Source organism: Cinclus cinclus, chromosome 11, assembly GCF_963662255.1.
Source record: "Cinclus cinclus chromosome 11, bCinCin1.1, whole genome shotgun sequence".
Classification (NCBI taxonomy): domain Eukaryota; kingdom Metazoa; phylum Chordata; class Aves; order Passeriformes; family Cinclidae; genus Cinclus; species Cinclus cinclus.
The window spans coordinates 23,831,893-23,843,910 of NC_085056.1; positions in this window are offsets into that span (position 1 = coordinate 23,831,893).

A 12,018-nucleotide genomic window follows, 5' to 3' on the forward strand; every position below is an offset into this window, starting at 1 on the left:
AATCCAAGGAAGTTTTGCTGGTGGAAATGCTGGATGAATTTAATGTCAGTTTAATGTGGTTTATTGGACAGGCTCCACAGTAAAAGCTCTGATTTTCATTCTGCTCATTATTTGGCTTTCCCACAGCAGCAGTTGGGCATGCACTGGCACTGGGAGGTACTGGAAACCATTCCACTTCCAGAGTGCAGCCCTGGCTCTGAGCAGCAGTGGATGGCACAGAGCTGAAAATCACCCCGAGCCTGTGGAGCTCAGAGCTCCCTGGGACCTGCTGCTGCCACAGCCACATCTGTTTCTTTGATTTTTTAATCTGTTGTATTTGACTATTCAATAAGCTATTAACATCTGCTAGCTTTGTAAAGATAGCAAAAGAGTGCTTTTTTTTTTTTTTAAAATAAAGATTGATTAGTCTCTGGCTTTTTGGCTTTGGTGGCATGAGGTTCTTAACTTGTCAAGAAGCGAGCAAAGACATTCAGTTTTCTGTTCTCCCCTCCCTCAGTTATAGATTCTCAGCTTATAAAACCCATTTTGATTAATATATCTACATTTTCCAGGGCTCTCTGCAGAACCTGTACTGGTTCAGCACACTTTTTTGGCAGTCCTTGTTGGCACAACTTCTGTGACTTACATGCTAATAAAGGAAAAAAAAGAAAGAATGGGAGAGAAAAAGAAGAATCATCTGACTTTGGATTCATAAAAGAAGATGTCAAAACTCTCCCCAGCTTCAGTGTTGCAACATCAGCCATCAGAGCTTTTTATCCAAAATGTTTCCTCTATTTAGATCCTTCCAACAGAGAATTGTCATCAATGTATTTTGTGTGAAATTCCATTCTGGACTGTTCCATCCTCAACAGCAGAACCAAAAGCAGGATTGCTCCTGCTCCCCGGGGATATTAATATCCCCAGTGTTCCATGACAAGCACAAATCCCAACCAGGGCTATGGATTTTTATATACAAATTTTAAAATGGCATTTTCTTCGGGGCCCTATTAACAAAAACTGGTATATTTTACTAAAAGAGATTCAAATTACTGCATTTCAACCTCACAGAGTATTTCTTAGTGATTTATGTACTGCACCTTCACAGTTTTGAAAGTAAAATGAATAATTTGTGACTCTAAATAGAGACAACATTTAGTGTTTAAAGCTTCTTCATGATTTTTTAAACCCTTTTCTTCAGAGAAGCTCTTTAAAACAAGAGGGAAGGTTGAGAGGAGTACTTTAAGCAACTTTTCTAATCATGTTTCTGATTTTGAAGCTTTACTTCAACAAGAATATGTTGAACAATGACCAAAAGTGGGCTGAGGGATGCAAGTGTCTAAAGTTATCATGTTTTCAGTCACTTACACCAGGGTTTTCCCCTTGCCTGATTCTGGCATTGCCCACGCTCTGATTTTATTTTTTTTCAGCCTTTTTGAAAGTTTCAAATTCATTTTCATCAAAAAATGGCATCTGAGCAGCTCGTGTGCTTCAGGTGGTGGTGAAATGGCATCCTGAGTGAGAATGGTCTGGCTGTCCTGCAGCCCAGTGAAACCAGCACCCACGAGGTTCTCTATGTGCACGTGGCAACCAAATTGCTTTTTTGTGATTTCAGGTGGGGATGGGTTAAAATGTGAGACAGGCTCTGCTTGCTGATGTTTATCCCCTTATCTGCTGAGGTGTTTGGGGTGTGTGTGCAGGGATGGAGGAGGTCCCATTGCTGCACCAGACTCAGGTCCTGGCTGTAGAGAGCAGCCCTGCCGTGCACACCTGGGGAAGAGCTGTTTGTGCCAGCACGGTTTGGGCCAGCAGCCCTAAAGACTCCCAGACCAGGCTGGGCTGTCCTGTCCTTCCCAGCCCCAGCCCAGCCCCAGTCCAGCCCCAGCCCAGCCCCAGCCCTGCTCCAGCCCCAGCCCAGCCCAGCCTCAGCCCAGCCCAGCTCAGCCCAGCTCAGCCCAGTCCAGCTCAGCCCCAGCCCCAGCCCCAGCCCAGCCCCAGCCCAGCCTCAGCCCCAGCCACTGCCCAGGCTCAGCCCAGCCCAGCCCAGCCCAGTCCAGCTCAGCTCAGCTCAGCTCAGCCCCAGCCCAGCCCCAGCCCAGCTCAGCCCAGCCCAGCTCAGCTCAGCTCAGCCCCAGCCACAGCCCAGCCCAGTCCAGCTCAGCCCAGTCCAGCTCAGCTCAGCTCAGCCCCAGCCCAGCCCCAGCCCCAGCCCAGCCCCAGCCCAGCCTCAGCCCCAGCCACTGCCCAGGCTCAGCCCAGCCCAGCCCAGCCCAGCCCCAGCCCCAGCCCAGCCCCAGCCCAGCCCAGCCCAGCCCAGCCCAGCCCAGCCCAGCCCAGCTCAGCCCAGCCCAGCCCCAGCCCCAGCCCAGCTCAGCCCAGTCCAGCCCAGTCCAGCACAGCTCAGCCCCAGCCCCAGCCCAGCCCAGCCCAGCCCAGCCCAGCCCCAGCCCAGCCCCAGCCCAGCCCCAGCCCCAGCCCCAGCCCAGCCCCAGCCCAGCCCCAGCCCAGCCCCAGCCCAGCCCAGCCCAGCCCAGCCCAGCTCAGCCCAGCCCAGCCCAGCCCAGCCCCAGCCCAGCCCCAGCCCAGCCCAGCCCAGCCCAGCCCAGCTCAGCCCAGTCCAGCCCAGTCCAGCCCAGCTCAGCCCAGCCCAGCTCAGCCCCAGCCCAGCCCCAGCCCAGCCCAGCCCAGCTCAGCCCAGCCCAGCTCAGCCCCAGCCCAGCCCCAGCCCAGCCCAGCCCAGCCCAGCCCAGCCCAGCCCAGCCCAGCTCAGCCCAGCCCAGCCCAGCCCAGCCCCAGCCCAGCCCCAGCCCAGCCCAGCCCCAGCCCAGCCCAGCTCAGCCCAGTCCAGCCCAGTCCAGCCCAGCTCAGCCCAGCCCAGCTCAGCCCCAGCCCAGCCCCAGCCCAGCCCAGCCCAGCTCAGCCCAGCCCAGCTCAGCCCCAGCCCAGCCCCAGCCCAGCCCAGCCCAGCCCAGTCCAGCCCAGCTCAGCCCCAGCCCAGCCCCGGGAGCCGAGCACCACCACAGCAGGGTCCTGCCCTGCACATCCCTGCTGGCAGTGGCACTGATGCAGTTTGCTGTTCCTTCTCATGCCCATCATGTTTCACCTTCACTCCAGGAATTACATGGCAGTGGGAAGGATTCTCTCTCCAGAGGTCTGAGGAGCAAACCTGTAAGATCTCTTAGGAGGCAAAAAATCATTCTGAAGTGAGGGGGCCACTGTGACCGTTCCCTGCCGGGGCATCCTTGTGCTCCGCTCAGCCCCTGTGCTCAGAGCTGCAGGAAGGCTTGGCGTAGACCCGGCCCAGGGTTTGTTTAGGCCTGGCCCTGCTGAGCTGGGCTGCTCAGTCACATCCCCTGCACAGGGCTCAGGGATGTGCTGCACCCACAGAGCGGTGCGGGTGCTCAGGGCAGGAGCTGGGCACCAGACCCTGCCTGCTTTGTTTATCTTACAAATCTCCCTCCCTTGGGAGTCAAGGCCCCTGGACTTCCTGGTGTTCTCCCTTCTCTTCCGTTTTGTTTTTCCAGGTGGTCTTTGGGGTCAGGGATGATACTGTCATGAAGGTGGATTTATTGATTGATTGATTTATTTTTTTTAAGTAACTCCCGAGGTTTAGTTCAGAAATTCTGTGTGGTAGTTGTATTTCAATAAAACAAAGGCAAAAATGTTTGTTCGAGGGACCCAAAAATCTCCTGAGTTCGCTTAGCCAGTGAAGTGCTGTTCTTATGTGGAATCATGCTTGTCCTTCAACTTAGTACTCTCTTTTGGGGAACTGAAAATAATGTAAGCTGTTGTGTTTAAAAACATAGAAATTATTGTGTTAGGAGATTCTTGATATCCAGTTTCTAAATCTGTTGATATCAAAATTACACCCTCCCCAGTTTTGGTCCTGACCATCTCCTTGCAAAAACAATTTCAGTGTAAGATATTTCAGAGAAAAATAGGTTTGGCCCCATAAATAAACACATAAATGCATATATTTTTAGATATGCATGCGTTTATTGTGGTGGTGGTGATTTTTCTGTTCTGTGTATGTTTTGTTCTATTTTGTTGGAAGGATTTCATTCTCTGGAAGGTTGGGAGGGAATGCTTTAAAGTCCACGGTACTGCCTTGCCATACCCCTTGATTCTGGAATAGCTCCTGGTGTTCTCCCTGCCTCTCTTCACTTGTTTAATGTTAGCTGGGTTTGACTTTGCTCGTGATATTTCAAAAACAAAAAAAAATATTTCCCTCAAAAAGAGGGAACAAATTGGAATTTTTGAACTTACATTTGCAAAGTTTCAGGGTTTTCTAAAGATGAATCAAGGCTCAGAGATTTAATTCCCATCAGCCAACTGCCCATGGAGCTGATTGCTAAAATGGTGCTAATGACTGTAGCTACTTAAGCAACAAAAAAAGTCAACCAAGTTTTAACACTTCCTTCAGTCGTCTCTTGCTCTAAACCAGGAAACTAATTCTAGCAATATTCTCCTGTTTTAATTGTGACTGTGGATGACTGATGGCAAACATGTAATTAACTGACGCAGGAGTTGACATAAGACAGTTGACACCAATTTTTTATACATTATTATATGAAGACATGTAGTGAAGCAATTAGTCCTTCATTAGTTCAGAGTTATTTCAATAGCTTTGAAATACTTTTGTGGTTAATTTTTAATCATCAAGGAAATGTATCTTCTAATGGTGTTAACTTCAGGGACTGAAATTAAAGGCTCTCCCCTGAGACTCATGGCAATAAGATAAACGTCCTGCACAGCTGCTGGGCCACAGAAGCTGTGGGAGGCTTTTGGGGCTCAGTAGGGCTGAGGCTCTAAAGATTTTCCCTGATTTTCCCAGTTCTTGGTGCCTGCAGAGTGTCAGGGATGCTGTGCTCCTGCACACAGGGGAGGAGCTGCTGTCTGCACCCACCCTGATCTTGGCCGATGCTTTTGGCTCTTTAGTTGGTGGAGCCAAAAGCTGCAAGCCAGGTTTAGGTGTTCCTGTTCCATCTAATGTGTGCTTCACTGCTCCTTTGCCTCTCACAGTTAAAGCAGAGTTGAAATGTCACCTGGTGAGGACAGGCAGCTGCTTAGCCACGGGACAGAGGATTTAGTTCAGTTTCCTTTGGGATTCTTTTTGTCTACAATTTGTTTCCCTGTTCTCAGCTGGCTTTGTGATAAACCTTTTATGAACTTTGACATCCTTCCACCTACTTGAAAAATTTTATTTTTTTTAAAGAAATTCCTGAAAATATTATCTTGGGCTTTCACTGGCAGTTTGCTACCTTCTTCCCTCTTAGAAAATCTCCTGGCTGGGCTGGAAGTAATAAACAGAGTAGATGTGCATTGCAGTGTGTCGTGGGGGATCCTCGTTCTGTGCAAAGTCTTTATAAAAACCCCTTTATAACTTACATTTATTTTGTGAAATTATATATAGCTTATATAAAAAGTGGGAAACTGAGCTGTTAAAGGCTGGATGGGTCTCTAAGTGACCTGGTCTAGTGGAAGTCTGTGTCAGGGTTGGAATGAGATGATCTCATGGTAAGGTCCTTCCATCCCAAATTACTCTGTGGTTCTAATGAAATAAAACTATGCAGTAAAAAGAACCTGTCATGTATAAGCTGGGAAACCACTTTCCAAATGCACATATCCTGCAAAATATTTTGTTCATAAATTTTTGCAGATTCCTGATGAAGCACTGAAAAGCTGTTCTGGAATAAGGCTGGCTCTGTTGATACGAGCATGCCTGGACTCTGGATAGGATGACCTTTTTGTATGTGTTGCAAAAATCTTTTTCAATGCACTACAACCATTAAAGCTGTGTTGGGTGTCAGCTAACAAAAATTGAAGTAGTCTGAATTTAGTAAGGAAAATTGATAACACCTGGGCCTTTGAAACAGACATGATATTTTTCTATTTTTTTTAAAATTTTGGTAGTAATAATTACTTAGTTATTCATCTTTCATTTTTATTTGCCTAATGCTGCTGGGAGAGGAATATTTAATTTCTCCCATGATGTTTCAAGGTGCTCCTTTTCCTACCCGTCTTCCTAAAATGCATTTTTGGGTGTTCTGCAATGAGCAGTGCCACATTAGTTCTTTCATCTCAGTGGCAGTTGGTCACTGGTGTCCCCAGGATGACTGTGCCACGCAGATTTGATAATGCAGCATTCAGGTGTTCAGAGGCAGCCTTTGAGAGGAGGCTTGTGCTGGGGGTGTGCTTTCACCTTCCTTTGTTAGGCAGAAATACAACTTGTCAGTGAAGGTAGCTGTGCCCAACACTTGTGAACAGCACAAGTAATTCTTTCTCATTTGTGCCTTTAGGACACACTTCCAGCTGCACTTGGTGGAAAGGGAATGAGGGAGAAAAGGGAATCACATTGGTCATGATTGAAGCTGCACAAGAATTCCTTCCCATACATAATTTTCTACTCTGAACAGAGGACACGTTTTGAGGTACATGGGGAGGAGAAGAGGTTGAGGATGTTCATGGGGGATTGGAGACTCAAAGGAAGAGAATGTTATTAGGTTTTTTAGGTTTTAATTGCTTTCCACACACTTTAAGAGTTTTAAAACAGGTTTAGGAGAAGTTCTACTGGTAACAGATGGTTTGACAGCTTATTTGTCATCGTATGGCAAATTGTAGTGAATAGTAGTGCAGAGAAATAGAATTAATGCAAAAAATGAGGGGAAACAGGCCTAAAGAAGCACTATACATTAAAAAAAAAAGGACATAAATCCCCTAAACAAAAAAAAAAAAGGCATAAAGGAAAAGAAGAAGAAGGAATAGTAGTAGTAGTAGTAATAATAATAATAATAATAATAATAATAATAATAATAATAATAATAGAATAAGAATAAGAAAAGAAGAAGAAAGAAGAAGAAGAAAGAAGAAGAAAGAAGAAAGGAGAAGGAGAAGAAGAAGCAGAAGAAGAAGGAGGAGAAGAAGGATAAGAGGAAGAAGAAGAAAGGCTGGCCTCAGTTATCTGTGATTTGAAGACTCCAGGAGTTGAGTGTACTCAGCCCTTCTAAAGACCAAATCCTGTATCCATGTGAGAGAAAAAAAATCAGTCTTCAGGCTTCTGGCTGTGTTCCAGGATCACAGAGTCATTTACATTAGAAAAAACCTTGGAGATCACAGAGTCCCAGCTGTGCCCGATGCCCACAGTGTCCCCAGCCCAGCACTTAGTGTCACCTCCAGCCCCTCCCAGGACACCTCCAGGGATGGGCACTCCAAACCTCCCTGGGCAGTGCATTCCAGCACTGAATCACCCTTTCCAGAAGAAATGCTTCCCCATGTCTCACAGTGTCCCAGCTATCCCTTCCCTGGAGCAGTCTAGGTTGGAGGTGCAGGCTGAGGCTGTGTGGCACCACAGGAGGTGTCTGGGCTCCAGGATGACCTGCTGGCTGGGAGCACCATGCTGCACAAGCCTCTCCCTCAGCATGAAGGTTAAATGAGAATTTTTGGGGAGAAAAATGATATTTTTCTTTTAATTTTCTTTTTAACTTTTTTCTCCTCCTCCTGTTGTCCTGGTCATCTGCATCCTCCAACAAAAGGTGAGGGAAAATGCAGCATAAAGCACTTAGAGAGGATTGCTGAGGCCTACGAAAGCAGACTTAATCAGGCATGGCATTCTCACTCTTTTTTCCTGGGAAAAGTGGGTGGAATTATCTGTTAGCTACCAAAGGAATCTTTTTTATTCTGCTTTGAAAAAACAAATGGTGCCAGTCTGTGCCTGTCACATGTCCCAGCAGCAAGAGATGCCAAGTGGATCCAGCTGGGGACAGGTTGGTTTGCAGCACACAAATATCTCAGACTCGTTCTCACTCTTAAGTTGATAAAAGTGAGAGAAATAATTCTGGGAAACTGATGAGCAGTGCCCACCTTTTTTAATTTATCAAGCGGGTGGGGAAAAGGAAGAATGCTGGATGTTTTATCCTTGGGTGGCACACAAGGTTGCTGATGACACAGGCATTATTTTCCCTGTATGCTGATAACTCAGGAGTTGACAAAGTTGAGCGTTGGATTTCACAGGATATTTTAAGCATTACAGACTCAACGCTATGGAAATGGAAAAGTGTCAGTCACACTGGTGTTAGAGCAGGGAAAAAAGAATGAGAAGTACTGAGTTTGCCACTTAATATTACTTAACACCAAATACTGAAGGTTGTTCCATTTCCAGTGTCTCTTTTCTTCTGAGTATTTACACTTTTCCCTTAATGTCAGAAATAAACCAGTGGTGGTTGTCTCTGCTCTCCAATCCATCCCCCTGTCCTGGGTAAGGCCAGGTGGCTGCACAGTATTTAAGAGAACTGTTTAACACTATTCAGTAGTGTGAACTTCCTAATTGGATCCTGTAGATTGAACTCTGCTGTGCTTTGTGCTGGGAAGGGCCCATGAAGTTTTTGATTTGTAGCGTTGACTGACATGAGCCCAGCTTGGCCATGGTGAGGCACAGCTGGACCAAGGTTAATAGTAATTTGAGCAGGATGTTTGGTGGCTTCTTAAAACTCTCAGGTTGGTCTTATTCTCACAGATAACTCTCACAGATCTTATTGAAGCAGAAAATTCAGAAATGTTGGCTGACGAATGGAATCTCAACTTAGACTTTTTTATAGTTTGAAAAAAAAAATCTTAATTTTGTATATTTTCACTTTGATTATATATAGTTAGTTATTTTAAATATATATTTTTAATACTGTTCTATAAGAATAATTTTATTACTGGCCATACTGGGCCAGTAACAGAAATTGTAACAGAAATTTGGTGAATAATCTTTTAAACAAAACACAGAAATTCCTCTCTATTCGAAGTAGATATCTTCCTTTTCTTCTTCAAATATAATTTGTGGCCAGACTTTTGTGCTTTGCTCTTTCAATGGAGGGGTGCAGGGGATTTCTTCTCTTGTGGTGAGAACACTTGCTTTTGCTGCACTGAAGGATTAATTGGAGACTCAATTAATGGTCATTTATTGGCAATGATCAATAGGCTGCCACAGAGCCAAATATGAAGCCCATTTTGTGGAACTCTAATGCACTCTGAGTGCACCCTGTGCTCCTTTTGGCCTGGGAATGAATTAAGATTTTCTCTGTGATGATTGAAACACGAGTTTACCACAACTTTAAAGTAGAATTATAGAATTTTTCCCTTGATGCTGAGAAACAGGAACTACTGAAATGTCTGGGATTCTAAGCAAGAGGAATGAAATTAGACCAACTAAAGTGAAAATAGACTAAAGATGAAATTGAGACTCCATGGAAATCATCCTCCCAACTTTGTGCCCTTTCAGAATGGATCCTTTCTTCCAGTGCAGTTGTTTTGGGTCACTAAATTTCTGTAGTTTTCTCTTTTGCTTTTCCTGAGAGGCTTCCATGAAGTTTTCCCTTTGCTGTGCCCGTGGAGGGAGGTTTGAATGAAATGATCTCCAAGGTCCCTAAACCATTCCATGATCCTGTACTAGGTATAAAATCAATAATACAGCTGGCAAACATTCTTTTGGGACTATATATACAGAATATAAATCATTCCCTGAGTTTTTGCACTATCAAAATTCCATTCCTTATTTTTTTGAGGAATGAACATTGAATAGTTTGTAATATACCTGATGTCCTGCTGAAATGGAGTCCATGGGAAGGGCTTGTATAATTCCTTTCTCCTGGAGAAACTGCATTTCTTTGTCACCTGGCTTTGTTGCTGGCTTTGCCACCTGGCTGCAAATCAGTGGGACCTGGAAGTGCTCTCAGAATTCCCTTTTGAGTTGCTGTTAGCAGGAAAACCATGTGGAGTTTGTTGGAAGTGACACAAGTACTGCCCAGCAGGTTCAGGGGTGCAGCCCATGCCATGTATGTCAGGAAAATTGCAAAAAGGCCCAAGGGAGATGACTGAAAAATTGATTGCAAATTGGCAGGCAGGCACAGCAGCCACTGCTGCAGAGGAGTTTATGATTTGTTTATGTTTACCTAATCATAATTTAATCTTTCTGCTGTTAACACTTAATGCTAAACCGGTTTCTGAGATCATCAATTCCCAGCATTTTGAAGAAGATTCCAAGAGATTAAGTGATAGCAGCAGTCAGAGAAAACATAACTGGGCTCTACCACACACCCCAGACTTTGGAACAGAGTTTTCACATGCAAGATGTTAATTAATAATTTAAATTAAAATGCTGCTTGGTCTTCAAAAAGAATCCCAAGAGTTCTGAAAAACATAAATATTGGTTCCTAAATCCATTTTCTAGTTTTCATTTACCTTTGTTACTCTGATTCAGAGGTTTCCTTGAAACTTGCATGGCTGCTGGAATACAGAGATGCAGCTCATGCTTGTGTGTCTCTGCATGTGACTTTTCATTTCCATAAAAAGAAATATTTTCCTAATGAGATTTCTATCTTGCCAGCCTGCAGTATGTCCCAAGGAGAATGCCAATGGAATGAGTCTGGGGAGACCAACCCTGTTCTGTAAATAGAAGAGGAAAGACAGACTGTTGTAGGTTTTGCTCTCTCTTAAAAGAAATAAATAAAGGTGAGGGAGGCAAGAAGTGGTTTATCTCTTGCTACTAAATTCAGTTTTTCCCTTCTGGTTTTCAAAAATCTAAGATTTTAATTGACTGCCCTTGTGATAATTTCAGCTTTGTGCTGAAACAAAGATGTTAAATTCTGTCAGGAGGGATATGTCTTTTTACAGAGATATTTGAAGAGCAGTGAAGGACCAAGAAAAGAAGAAAGCCCAAATTAACAATTCTTAGTAATACACATTTTTCAGTATTAGTAACATGGGAATCAGAATGAAGATTAATTTCAGCTGTTACTTCTGGCTTGCCACTTACCCAGCTTCCAGCTCACTTAAGTTCCCAAATACTGAGTGTTCTGGGCTTCTCCAGGTGCCTGTGGCTGTTAAGTGAAGGGTGAACAGCACATGAGTAGTCACAGAACCACTATTTTAAATTATTGCCCATATCCATTACATGAGAAGGTTTTTTCTTTGAAGTGTGTGAATGATGCTGCACCAGTTGAGAGGACACCTGCTGCTTGCAGGATGTTTGGATACATCACAAGGATTTCTGTTCTGCACTGGTTTGTTTCCATGGACTGGTGCCTAGCTTGGAAATTCAAGCTCAGTATTTGCAAACAGTGCTGGGAAGTTTTTCATCGTTTATGTCTCCAGTGGCAAAAATAACTTGGAAGGAATGGGTGATGGTTTGAATTTGGTTAATTGCTTTATGAAAGGAGGAGCTGCTTTCTGAAAGGTGTGCACAGGGGTGTTTGCTGAGTGTATAGATAACACACCTACTGATAAAGTTCTGTACAGAGGGGTGAACAGAGCCCAGTGATTCTGCTTTACTGCCTTTGACCTATATTCCTCTCAAGATTTCGGTATTTGCTCTGTAATAGCATGAATAAGTGTATGTTCCCCTTTGAATAAGTGTATGTTCCCCTTTGGCCTGACTGAGCTGTCCCAGTTCCAGCCCTGCTCTGGCAGCTCTGCTCTCCCCCACTTACAGCTGTGTTCAAGGAGCAGAACTGGAGCTCAGTGTACAGGATGTCTTTCATGTCAATATTAATAGGATTTATTTGTTATCAGGAAGGGTTGCTCAGAATTATGGCTGGAATTATGTACAATTCTAGGTGTCTGGAAGAAGAAAGCACCTCCCATTTGGGAATCAAGAGAACATGAGTTTATTTAATTCAATTTATGTGTGATTGAGGAAGGGAGGGTGGCAGCCAGCAGAATTCCAGCTGTGTCTGTGGTGTGCTGAGATGGGGAATGAAGCTGTTTGGCTTGTGGAGAGCCAGGAATTGGCTCTTTTCCTCTGGAGCTAGCAGAAATCACTATTCCAACCCTGCGTCCGCTGTCTCATCTCTGTATCAGAGACTGAAGGCGTGAGCTGTCACCTCAGGTGTCCCACTCGTGGCACAGGCTGTGCAACTGTGCTGTACCCAAGGTGGCTGAAAAGTTCCATGTTGTGTTTTGATACTGAAATGATGAAAAGAAAAAGGAAGAGAACAGGGAGATGGAATGTAGTTCTAAAGTAATAAAAGTTGTCAAAACCTGCTGCAGTGAAAGGATAAG